General features: G+C 42.3%; 1 non-coding gene across 1 annotated transcript; it reads left to right on the forward strand.

Annotated features, from left to right (window-relative positions):
- Nucleotides 1-12,576: 12,576 nt before the first annotated feature.
- Trnaa-cgc (transfer RNA alanine (anticodon CGC)) lies at nt 12,577-12,649 on the forward strand. Its single transcript has one exon. It is a non-coding gene; the product is annotated as a tRNA-Ala (tRNA).
- Nucleotides 12,650-13,393: the final 744 nt, after the last annotated feature.

Consider the following 13,393-nt stretch of genomic DNA (forward strand, 5'->3'; position numbering starts at 1 on the left):
ACGTTTTTTATTTTAGCCACTTTTATATGTAATCAGCAGTAAAATATTCCTTCTTGTCGAAACCGTGGAATATACGCCCACTACCTTCAAATAATTTTACAACGAGAACTGTCACCCTGCATCTTGTTCATTCCTGCATGAACGATAGCGATGGACTGACTGTAGAGCTCGGAATATTTATTCTTTGATGCCGAAAGCGAAAGATAATTAAATAATGTTTTCAAAGTTGCAAACAATGCTTTTAAATAACAGCTATCGATAAATCATTCACTTAGTCATATGAGAGCTCTCAAAGGGTAATCATGTTGAGATATATAGCAACACGCCACACTGCAAGGCACCTGCCATGAAAATGTTAGTGCTGATGATGATGAATAAGAATGTAGTCGGGAAAAAATGTGAACGTAAGTCATAATTATTTATTTCTTTTTCTTTACAGGTGCGTTGAACTCTTTGCAGCAGCAGTTACCTGACACAAATAAGTTGTTTAACATCAGCCAGCGTTTAAACAAGAATGCCTCTGAACGTGTCAACATGACGTCAGATAGTGAGATTCTGTCATTTGGTGGTATTCGAAAATCCTGGATATAGTGATGTCGAAGTAATATTACCCGTAGATGAAGTAATATTACCCGTAGATGAGTGGGTTTGTCTGCTGTAGTTTTTACAGAGAGGAATTACAGAAAATCTTTGAATCAGGCGTGTTTCTGCAGAGCACGTCATAAGACATCAAGATAACAAGGTTTTATGAGTGTCTGCTGAAAACTAATGCCTTAGAATTTTTTAAGTGAAAACTCTTAAGCTTTTTAAATAAAACAAACTTTACTTACATTTTACATCTTCATTCTTCATGTCTACATACTTATTTCTCAACATAGACATCCTGACGATGTACACATTAAGACACCAGTTTCTTAATACTGTCACTGTGGAACGTTGGACTTTACTGACTTAACCAAACCTCGAAGGTGTCCTTTAAATTTTGGAAATATATGAGAATCGGATGGGACTGAGTTAGGACTCTATGGAGATTGGTCGACGACATGTACCCAAGGTCGTAGACGCCGCTGCACTTGTGTATGGTTTGGCATCGTCATTCTGAAGGAGAGGGTCGCCGATAAATGGATGAACCCTTCTGCAGTTAGAAACTAGATTACAGCAACTTGCTTCCCACTCACTGACATAGTTACGTTACACACGAGAGGGGTGCAATTCGCGGCAGCGAATTGGGAAATTCGACGCAGTAATATGTAAGACCTGTAGTACCTCAACCAAAGTTGAGGAGAGTAAAAATTTCGGAGGCATTGCTTTTCACATACCCATGTATTTAAGTAGTTCAGCTTCCGATCAGAGCACAGTTGGGTGAACGTTCGGTATATAACAGGAGACACATACGTCAAGTAGTGCAGCAGCATAAAGTAAGCGCTAGGAAGCGTATCAGCTGTATTCTCGATAATTTAAGAGTTGAACCACTTATTCCTGGTACAACTATTTTGGACCTGGAACAAGGCATAGCTCATGGCGATAAAGGGATTAATGTGCTAGGTGACACCTGCAAGATGCTTGAAAATGTATACGCCGCAAACAAAGATCGTTACGTTGCAGATAGAATTTCAGCTGATAAAGCGAAGCGAATACATCGAAGAAATGACATAGGGATAGAGTGCGTACTGCAACAACGGTAGTTGATAACGAAATGTATGCCAAACATAAATTAGGTCCTGGGATAAATTTTCAACAAATTATGAATGCAGGTCGTCGTATGCTACAGCAGAATGAGGGAAAAAACTCGAGGACGCTTAAAAAATTGCGTCCAGTCAGTGGCGGCACCGGCTAAAAGCGCCTTGAAGCAAAAAGGAGTAAGAAGGTGTGTTGCAACACCTAGGGTTCTGCCATGACATGAGGCATGTAGTGGAATCATTCTGTTCCTGGTTTCTGCGTTCGCAGGGCTGTCAGCATTTGGTCATAGTCCCAACAGTAAAGAAAGTACAAAAAACACAAAAGAGCAACTGCAGGAAGATTAAAGGCATAGTGAAGGGTGAAGGAGACCATCGCTATTGGTAGAGGGCTGTATTTAAAACTGCACAGGAAAGCGCCTGGGCTATTCACAAAGAAAAGCTCGTAGCGATAATACTGGACAGACTGCTTACAAATACAGATTCAAAATCCATGAATTTGACCAGTATTTATGCAGAATACGTTGCCAAAAACGATGTAGAAATCCAAAAAATAGGGGTTTGTTAACTTTGATGTTATCGGAGGATAGTAACTCACTAGGTTGCACGCGTTAAAAAAAATTAAAAAATAGAGAGAGAGAGAGAGAGAGAGAGAGAGAGGGGGGGAGAGAGAGAGAGAAGAGAAGAGAAGAGAAGAGAAGAGAAGAGAAGAGAAGAGAAGAGAAGAGAAGAGAAGAGAAGAGAAGAGAAGAGAAGAGAAGAGAAACGAATCACCATCTATAACTTTCACTCGTGTGGCGATTTAAGGCCACCAGAAGAATTGCATTAATACTTTATAACCAGAAGATTGCATTGATACTCTACCAACTACCAGGTATTCAACGATCTTCGACGCCATGAAGACTTCGATTCATAGTTCTGAAAACTGTTACGGCTAATGTTTCTCCTGAAAAGCCCATAAAACAAGCAACATGCACATCACTGCCTCAGGTGAGTATTAGATGTGACGTCATACACTCTTACTTTAAGAAAATGTCCACCAGTAGTTCCCCTTTTTCACACCCCTGCGGTCATCTCTGTCTAACGTTTCTCCTGGCGACTTCATGAAAACAAGCAGGATGCAGATAACTGTATCATTTGAGACTTAGATGTGATGTCATCACACTTACTTTATAAGGATGTTCATCGTTATTGAGCATGAACCACTTCCCCCAATAGATCTTAGCCAGGGGAGTGGAGTATTGCATTGATTGGTTTGGAAACATACAATTCCATGATTATTGTCACAAAGACGAACAGTAAACTGCATATAGGAAGTGAAAAAGTCGTGGAAATGCTGCCTGACCCATATGGTATTGAAAATTTGAAAGTATGTGTAAAACTGTTTTCATCAGACTTTGAGCTAAGCTACATGCACATGATAATAAGTTCAAAATCAGGAGTAAAAACAATGGAAGATACAGTAGACTTTAGGGACAAAGGTTCAATATCATAACTACTAGGTTTTTCAAGGAGCCGTGTGCTGGACAAAATTTACGAGTCATGTCAACCAGTGCATATTCTACGTCTTAGCACGATACTTGTAGAGTGTAATACCACAATGGATTCATACCTTAATGACAGATTAATCCATACAATTTATGGATTCTTTCCTACAGTGGACGTGGGCTGTAAACATTTGAGCTGCCTAGCAGTCCAATGTTCAGACATTAGACTATCTTGATTTGAAAGTTGTGAACCAAGGCAAGAGTTTAGTCGGTTGTGTGTAAATAATATTACACCTTTGCCTAAAGCAGCTTGGGTGTAAACTATGAAAACGGTGCACAAATCTGTCAGAATATCATTTTGCAGTGGGAGCAGAATGTGAAAACTCGTGAGAATTATGTCTTCCTTAAATCAATAAAACTGAAACCTTGCAATGATGTCACTTGATATAACAACTCCAGTTCAGTATAACGATTGGATCATTCATCAGGAATGTTTCTCCGACAAACCTTCTGCTTTGAATGACGTTTAATAATAACAATCAGATAAGAATTCTCATTTAAGATCAACATTATTTAACACTTGCAAGTAAGAGCTTCCCATGCTCTAAAAGAACATTCCTGAAAAAGATGAAAGCTCTCCAGCAGCAACAATGCAGCTTTCATGCTGTGTGTTCACTTTTATGTTTCAAGGAATAAAGTATGAACTTAATTGCATCAAAGGTCTTGAAATCAACTTTGGATGCTTCAGAAAATGCAGGATGGTTCATAGGTAAACCGGTAACTGAGCACTTTAATGCCGGTATTTCACTCAAAATGTTAGCGGACCTATTTGGAGATAATAACTATATTATTATGAACGCTGAATGGGAGCTGACTGTCCGCAGCTCGTGGTCGTGCGGTAGCGTTCTCGCTTCCCGCGCCCGAGTTCGATTCCCGGCGGGGTCAGGGATTTTGTCTGCCTCGTGATCACTGGGTGTTATGGGATGTCCTTAGGTTAGTTAGGTTTAAGTAGCTCTAAGTTCTAGGGGACTGATGACCGTAGATGTTAAGTCCCATAGTGCTCATAGCTATTTGAACCATTTTTTGGGAGCTGATTCTAGTTCTAAGTGCTACAGATAATAACTCAATAATACGTGAAACAGCACATTGTGTTAGATAAATTGGTGTTTAAGGTATCCCATATATCTGTATCATATGAAGAGCATCTGAAACTTATTTTTGCATGTGTTAAACACAGGTGCTCAGATACCATTTTAATTTTTCATTCATGGGAACCTTATGAGTATCCAATCCTTCCAGAGACATCTAAATGAACATGGACAATTAAGACATCAGTACACTTAGAAATGTCTCGATTCTGTATTCTGTGCTGCAGACAGACAGGAAGTGGAATCTAAAAATATTGAAGACCATTTGGCAACTGTAAAATAACCAATGCTAGAGCGTTGCTTATTCATGAGTTTTTTCCATTCGATAACTTGCAACTTTGCTGGAGCAATAAAAATACTGGTCTATTTTATGAAATGTACACGAGGTTCCACTCTTCTTACTACAAGGACAATGCATTTGGATTCATGCTCAGTTCACAGAAGTTTAGAGAATTAGCGCTCTTAGTTTTAAGCAAAATGGGGCAGTGAAAACTGGGACTGTAGATATATGTATTAAATTTGAATCATCACTAAACTTCCCTCTAGGACTGCAGCATTTGCGGAATTGCTACATAACATCTCATAAACTATTTACCTCTCACAAGGATGTGTAAGATTAGTGTAGAGGTATTGTACTAAATGTGTGCTATTGCACAATGAGAGCTCAGGATGCAAATATCATTGTGGATGTATAGGGGTTTTATAATGATTTTAGACAATTTGTGTGTAAGGGTGTTGCAGTCATTGCATTCTCCAATGGTGGATGGGTACTAACAATATGTCACTTCAGCTAATTGTCCAGTGCAGTGTAGTGTTGACTTGTTTTCGTTGTATTGGTGCTGGGATGCTGAGGGAATTTCACATGAAAATACGTTGACATTGCGTAGAAACTACGATCATACAAACAGCATAGTTTATGTAAAGGCCATGAAAAAGAATTGTGGCTGCATGAAATCTTCAAGAATAGATCATTTCGAAATTTCGAAGAATACAAGTGTCCATCAAATGGAAGGCTCACAGAAGTATGGTGACGACAGCAGTGGTTATATGCGTGCTTCAGATAATGTGCGATACTTCTAAGTTGCATTACTAATAAATCACATTGTCTTTCAAAACTATATACTCATTTACTCGGCCTCTATGCCTACCTTTATATTTAAAAAACTATTACTGTGAGTGACATGCAACATCACGTACTAATTTGGACCACGCCTCCTACTTTGGGAGCCATCACGGCTGACCATGACCAGTGCACAAACATTTCATCACCAACGGGCACATATGCTGTGTCAGATATCAAAGAGTAAATCACACGTTGGCAGCTTTACTTCAGCATGCTATTGGTTTCAGATAAAAAATGCATGATCTATTCGCACAATTTTATATATGCTTACTATCAACCTAGCTCCAGCTTCGCATAGGTAGTATTAAGTATATGGGCCCAGACTATATTGTTTGTGGGCTATGAATAAAATTATTCAGAGAACAACGTAAAGTAATCGAACATAATCACTTTCATATAATGTTAAATGAATCCTCCTTCGGTTATTGGTAGAATAACATTATAACAAATAGTTTGCTTGGTTTTAAAGTATTAATTTATTGCTAAGCGGTTTTTGTCTTACAAGACCATCATCAGACATTTCATATAACTTATGCGATGTAAGGAGCGGACAGCAGGAAAGTAGTCTGGGTGCATAGATGTAATGTCTTCCATACAGAATTGCCATCTGGAGTGACATCTCATGCTGACGATGATGGGAGTACATCATTATGTAACTAACATGTTTACAACATATGTAATTTTGTACATGAACCGTGAGCGTATGCTTTTCCGAGTGATGCAGTATGTATCAGAGGCTACCTGACGTGGCACACACACACACACACACACACACACACGTTGTACATGTTTAGGTCACGTTACAACACACTTCTTGTGAAGCTTAATACGCACTTTGATGATTTGTTGGGACGCATCGTCAATTCTTTGTCGAGGACTTTTACGACAGACTTCTTCACTGTGCCACACATCTAGGTTTGATTCAAGGAAAGTGTGGCATCTTCTGTAATGCTGAATCAATGTACTGCATCTAAACGAAGCAAAATTACTGAAATTGTTTTGGAAACGTTTACTTGAAGCATAAAAAATAAAACAACACATCTTATGGATTTGCATGTATTTTTGCTGTACAATTTGTCTCAGATAATTGTAGGGAAATTGCTGGTTAAAAATATTTGATTGTTTCAGACTGTGTCACATCGCATTACAGCATGGGTGCTACAGCAAACTATTTCATCTTTGCTGGTATCAGTCGCAGCTAGTCCTTGTAGGAACAGTGCTTCAACAAAATTAGTACTCACCGTTATTGCAGAAGGAAAATAGAATGACAGCACACCGAGGGGCAGTAAAACACGTACTGTAAAGCGCAGCATCTCTGCAAAAATGACATCACAGGTAACAGTTTCTGATGAGTCGACTGTGTTAAGGAATGTCGTAGTGGACGATATTATGAAAGAGCTTCGAAACGAACTGAGGTATAGGAGAACATCAACAGCTGTTGCAGCAACAGTGAAAGACAAGATTTAGGTGCTCGTCATCAGTCAAGCAAAATTAGAAGGCCAGAATGAGGAGTTAAGCAAAGAAAATGAGCATTCACATAACGAACTAGCTAATGCCAATGCCCAAAAGAAATTCAGCGTCTGGAATCAGAAATGACACACAGGAAAAAAAACCAAAAGAGAAGAATGCGTATACCAAGCCAAATCAAAGTAGCCGAGTGTCCTATTTTTCTAATTCGCAAAACAATCAAGGCACCAAGGCCATACGTGAAACAAACACAAAAACTATTAATCCAAGGCAAGACAAAGTAAAAACAAAAGAAATCTGATAAAAACAACAAAGTCATTTTATAAATGGAAACACACTCACATAAAATGAAAATAATAGAAAACACAGCCTAACTAGAAGATATTAGATGCGAAGAGCCAAGGAAATTCAGACCTCTCCTCCCAGTTTATCAGGTGCAACTATTGTAATTGATCAGGATTTCCTTTAGGAGCTAAATTAGATCACTTATGCGAATACGTCGCTAAGGAAGAGCTCCATGAGGAAGTTAAAATTAAGTTGAAAACAGGCCCAAAAGGTAAACCAGCACTTAATAATGACCTGGAAGACATGCAAAGGATTCGTCTTCTGCTGCTGCAATAGGAAAGAATCTATCTTCAGTGCGAGTCCTTATACATCAAAGATTTTGTAGCTGTTTAGAAATGCAGAAATGCGGTAAAAAATCATTTGTGGAAAATGTGCGAAACCAGGCCACAAGGAGTCAGAATGCTGAGAGGAAGTCACAGTTGGATGTACACCACGCAGATATAGAAACAGGATATGCGATAAGGCTGTGGAACGTGATTTAACAGGCCCGGAAAAGAACAATCTTCCATTGATAAAACGTTTGAGCAAAACAGCAAAGATATTTTAACATCACTGTCTACACAGACGACATGTGTATGCAGGGAGCCATTGACTACCACGTAGCAAGGAAGTCAAAACACGACATGTTCCATTTGCCGATCTTCCAAATCGGATTTCTGCTACGAGAGGCTGGAAGAGGACGTTTTCCATCAATGTAGCGAGGAATGTAACAAAACACATACCGGTACACAAGAGAATGCCCTAGGGTACCTCACTGATACCCACACATATTTATCTCACGACGCCGAAAACCAAGGGACAGATAGACATATTGACACACCAGCTAAAGAGATACAAAACGATAAAACATCTGTAAACAGTTCAGTAAGTCAAAACAGCGTTACTAAAATTACATTCAGAATATGTGTCTAGCAAATGCAAACTGTATATAAAGCCTATGCTCTTTATATATTGTGTCAGTACACATGGCATGGACACACAGGAAATAGCCACAAAGAAAACACTCAGTTGCCAAATAACCTCGAGGTGAGCAAGCAATATCCAGTAACATAGGCATCGGAAGCACAATGCAAAATACAAATAATCTACCAATAATACAGTTAGAAACATTTCCTCTACACACTATTTCCAGTACACAAATGTCAGGATGTATCAGAAAACACAAACAGAAACCCTAAACAACCCGAGAACAATGTAATTGATTATAATGATCTTCAGACTGACTTACACGCAAGTACACTCCTGGAAATTGAAATAAGAACACCGTGAATTCATTGTCCCAGGAAGGGGAACTTTATTGACACATTCCTGGGGTCAGATACATCACATCATCACACTGACAGAACCACAGGCACATAGACACAGGCAACAGAGCATGCACAATGTCGGCACTAGTACAGTGTATATCCACCTCTCACAGCAATGCAGGCTGCTATTCTCCCATGGAGACGATCGTAGAGATGCTGGATGTAGTCCTGTGGAACGGCTTGCCATGCCATTTCCACCTGGCGCCTCAGTTGGACCAGCGTTCGTGCTGGACGTGCAGACCGCGTGAGACGACGCTTCATCCAGTCCCAAACACGCTCAATGGGGGACAGATCCGGAGATCTTGCTGGCCAGGGTAGTTGACTTACACCTTCTAGAGCACTTTGGGTGGCACGGGATACATGCGGACGTGCATTGTCCTGTTGGAACAGCAAGTTCCCTTGCCGGTCTAGGAATGGTAGAACGACGGGTTCGATGACGGTTTGGATGTACCGTGCACTATTCAGTGTCCCCTCGACGATCACCAGAGGTGTACGGCCAGTGTAGGAGATCGCTCCCCACACCATGATGCTGGGTGTTGGCCCTGTGTGCCTCGGTCGTATGCAGTCCTGATTGTGGCGCTCACCTGCACGGCGCCAAACACGCATACGACTATCATTGGCACCAAGGCAGAAGCGACTCTCATCGGTGAAGACGACACGTCTCCATTCGTCCCTCCATTCACGCCTGTCGCGACACCACTGTATGCGGGCTGCACGATGTTGGGGCGTGAGCGGAAGACGGCATAACGGTGTGCGGGACCGTAGCCCAGCTTCATGGAGACGGTTGCGAATGGTCCTCGCCGATACCCCAGGAGCAACAGTGTCCCTAATTTGCTGGGAAGTGGCGGTTCGGTCCCCTACGGCACTGCGTAGGATCCTACGGTCTTGGCGTGCATCCGTGCGTCGCTGAGGTCCTGTCTCAGGTCGACGGGTACGTGCACCTTCCGCCGACCACTGACGACAACATCGATGTACTGTGGAGACCTCACGCCCCACGTGTTGAGCAATTCGGCGGTACGTCCACCCGGCCTCCCGCATGCCCACTGTACGCCCTCGCTCAAAGTACGTCAACTGCACATACGGTTCACGTCCACGCTGTCGCGGCATGCTACCAGTGTTAAACACTGCGATGGAGCTCCGTATGCCACGGTAAACTGGCTGACACTGACGGCGGTGGTGCACACAAATGCTGCGCAGCTAGCGCCATTCGACGGCCAACACCGCGGTTCCTGGTGTGTCCGCTGTGCCTTGCGTGTGATCATTGCTTGTACAGCCCTCTCGCAGTGTCCGGAGCAAGTATGGTGGGTCTGACACATCGGTGTCAATGTGTTCTTTTTTCCATTTCCAGGAGTGTAGATTAGAAAACAGATAAATTTTCCAGACTGCTCTGAGTCTGGTGCTACGCCTCAATCACCAGGAAGTGAGAAAAAGTGTTTTCTGATAACAGTACAAGAGACGGAATGAGCCTTAGGCTAGAGAACCTGTCAAATGACCATCGATAGCTCAGCAGACCCTTAGGGCAAGTATTCACACGGAGAGGTGAGAGTTTAAACTAGGGCTACCAGCATTCGATCATCGTTGTAATGGAGATGACCAACATCTGACCACGATTTTAAGGGAGGTTCGAAGGGGATTTAGTCGCAATAAATTTCTACTGTGCAAATGTGTCAGATTTTCTTGGAATGGATGAAAATGGAGATATTCATATAAAAAAAGCTGGCATGCCTTGCTTTCTTTACTCTGTTATATCATATAACACACAAATGTGATCACAATAAGATTTAACAAGTTTACACATACATATTTGACCTACAGCTTCACTTCCGCCGTTTTGCAATAGATGGCAGTAGCGGCGGTTGGTGCTCCAGGTGGTAGGTCGAGTCATATAATAAGCTTAGGCACTTGTAAGCGTAACACCATTAAAATATTAGTCGAATTTTGACTGCATCGTAAAATTGAATACGTGAACTTAGGAGCCCTATTCTCGTTATTGGTGGGAAGATTTAATTTTCTGATTTAATGTGAACAAATCTGCTGCTGAGGCACATAAAATTGTGGGTTAGACCTGTAGTAAGACCCCTATTAGTGGAAGAACTTGCAGTCGAAGAGCGGTATGCAAGTGGAAAAGGTTTTCGAAGCTACTGAAAGCGATAGAAACAATGACAGGAGATCGTTTTCGAAAGCAATCGATGCGCCTGAGCCGAGCACTCAAAGACAAAAGGACTCTATACAGTGATAGGCATGAAAAGGTGATTTTTCAGCATGACAGTGCTCGACCTCATGTCGAAAAACCAGTGAAAATATATTAAGAATCACTGAAATGGGAAGCCCTTCCTCTCCAGACATAGCTCCCTCTGACTACCATATTTTTCGATCAATAGCACACGACCTGGCTAACAGTTCTTCTGGTCAAATGATCAAGTGGAAAATTGAATTGATTTGTGGATATCCTCGAAAGACTCACGAAAGATAGGAAAAAGTACGGGCCAACGGTGGCCAGTAATTTGAATCGTAAATTTTTTGTACTTTTTTCACAATAAAGCCTCTATCTTTGAGAAAAAACTGTGGAAGCAAAGTTGTAGAACTAATATTTTGTACACCCTACGAATAAATACTTACACAAGATACAGAATTCATCAGTTGTTTATCTTGGCTACTGATCGATAAGAGACGAGCGCATCCGTGGTTCACCAGTTCTGACAGAAAAAGAAGTGAACATTCGCCCTCTCACGACTCCTCTAGACGCGCATTCTATGATGTTCTTTCTCCGATCCTTACATTCCGTGGCGGTAAACTGTCTTACTACCGTAGCAGCACGAACGGACAAAAGATTATACATCGACAATAGTGTCGCTTATTACACTAAATCTTTTCGAGAGCTGTCGGTCAGCGGATTTGAATACTCGATAATACTTCACGGAATTAATATTTATACACTACTGACCATTAAAATTGGTACACCAAGAAGAAGTGCAGATGATAAACGGGTATTCATTGGACAAATATATTATACTAGAACTGACATGTGATTACATTTTCACTCAATTTGGGTGCATAGATCCTGAGAAATCAGTACCCAGAACAACCATCTCTGGCCGTAATAACGGCCATGATACGCCTGGGCATTGAGTCAAACAGAACTTGGATGGCATATATAGGTACAGCGGCCCATGGAGCTTCTCAACACGATACCACAGTTCATCAAGAGTAGTGACTGGCGTATTGTGACGAGCCAGTTGCTGGGCCACCATTAACCAGAGGTTTCAGTTGGTGAGAGATCTGGAGAATGTGCTGGCCAGGGCAGCAGTCGAACATTTTCTGTTTCCAGAAAGGGCCATGCAGGACCTGCAATATCCTGCTGAAATGTAGGGTTTTGTAGGGATCGAATGAAGCTTAATGCCATGGGTCGTAACACATCTGAAATGTAACGTCCACTGCTGAAAGTGCCATCAATGTGAACAAGATGTGACCGATACATATAACCAATGGCACCACATACTATCAGACCGGGTGATAAGCCAGTATGGCGATGACGAATGCACGCTTCCAATGTGCGTTCACCACGATGCCGCCAAACAAGGATGCGACCATCATGAAGCTGTAAACAGAACCTGGATTCATCAGAAAAAGTGACGTTTTGCCATTTCTTGTACCCAGGTTCGTCGTTGAGTGCACCACTGAAGGCGCTCGTGTCTGTGATGCAGCGTCAAGGGTAACCACAGCCATGGTCTCCGAGCTGATAGTCCATGCTGCAGCAAACGTCGTCGAACTGTTCGTGCAGATGGTTGTTGTCTTGCAAACGTCCCCATCTGTTGGCTCAGTGATCGAGACGTGGCTGCACTATCCGTTAGAGCCATGCGGATAAGATGCCTGTCATCTCGACTGCTAGTGATACGAGGCCGTTGCGATCCAGCATGGCGTTCCGTATTACCCGTCTGAACCCACCGATTCCATATTCTGCTAACAATCAATGGATATCGACCAACGCGAGCAGCAATGTCGCGATACGATAAACCACAACCGAGCGAGGTGGCGCAGTGGTTAGCACACTGGACTCGCATTCGGGAGGACGACGGTTCAATCCCGTCTCCTGCCATCCTGATTTAGGGTTTCCGTGATTTCCCTAAATCGTTTCAGGCAAATGCCGGGATGGTTCCTTTCAAAGACACTGCCGATTTCCTTCCCCATCCTTTCCTAACTCGAGCTTGCGCTCCGTCTCTAATGACCTCGTTGTCGACGGGACGTTAAACAACACTAACCTAAACCTAACGATAAACCACAATTGCGATAGGCTACACCTTTATCAAAGTCGGAAACGTGATGGTACGCATTTCTCCTCCTTACACGAGGCATCACAACAACGTTGCACCAGGCAACGCCGGTCAACTGCTGTTTGTGTACGAGAAGTCGGTTGGAAACTTTCCTCATGTCAGCACGTTGTATTTATCGCCACCGGTGCCAACCTTTTGTGAAAGCTCTGAAAAGCTAATCATTTTCATATCACAGCATCTTCTTCCTGTTGGTTAAATTTCGCATCTGTAGTACGTCATCTTCTTTGTGTAGCAGTTTTAATGTCCAGTAGTGTACTAGTGATCACCGACGAAATACGTGAGAGGACCAGTCGCCTAATAAGGGAGCTGGAATAATAAAAAAGAAAACTGCCGTAATACGGGAGATCCCGGGGAAATACCTGAGATTGCTGCTGGTAAACCTTTCGGGGTGCAAGAATGTGGTCTACGAAACTCTTCCGTTCATAACGTTTCGTCCAGAACCGCGCGGGATATCTTCAGAGGTGTTGCACCTCCGATGAGTGATGCCGACTTACAGGTCGGGCGTCTGA

Source organism: Schistocerca gregaria, chromosome 3 (assembly GCF_023897955.1).
Source record: "Schistocerca gregaria isolate iqSchGreg1 chromosome 3, iqSchGreg1.2, whole genome shotgun sequence".
Lineage (NCBI taxonomy): Eukaryota > Metazoa > Arthropoda > Insecta > Orthoptera > Acrididae > Schistocerca > Schistocerca gregaria.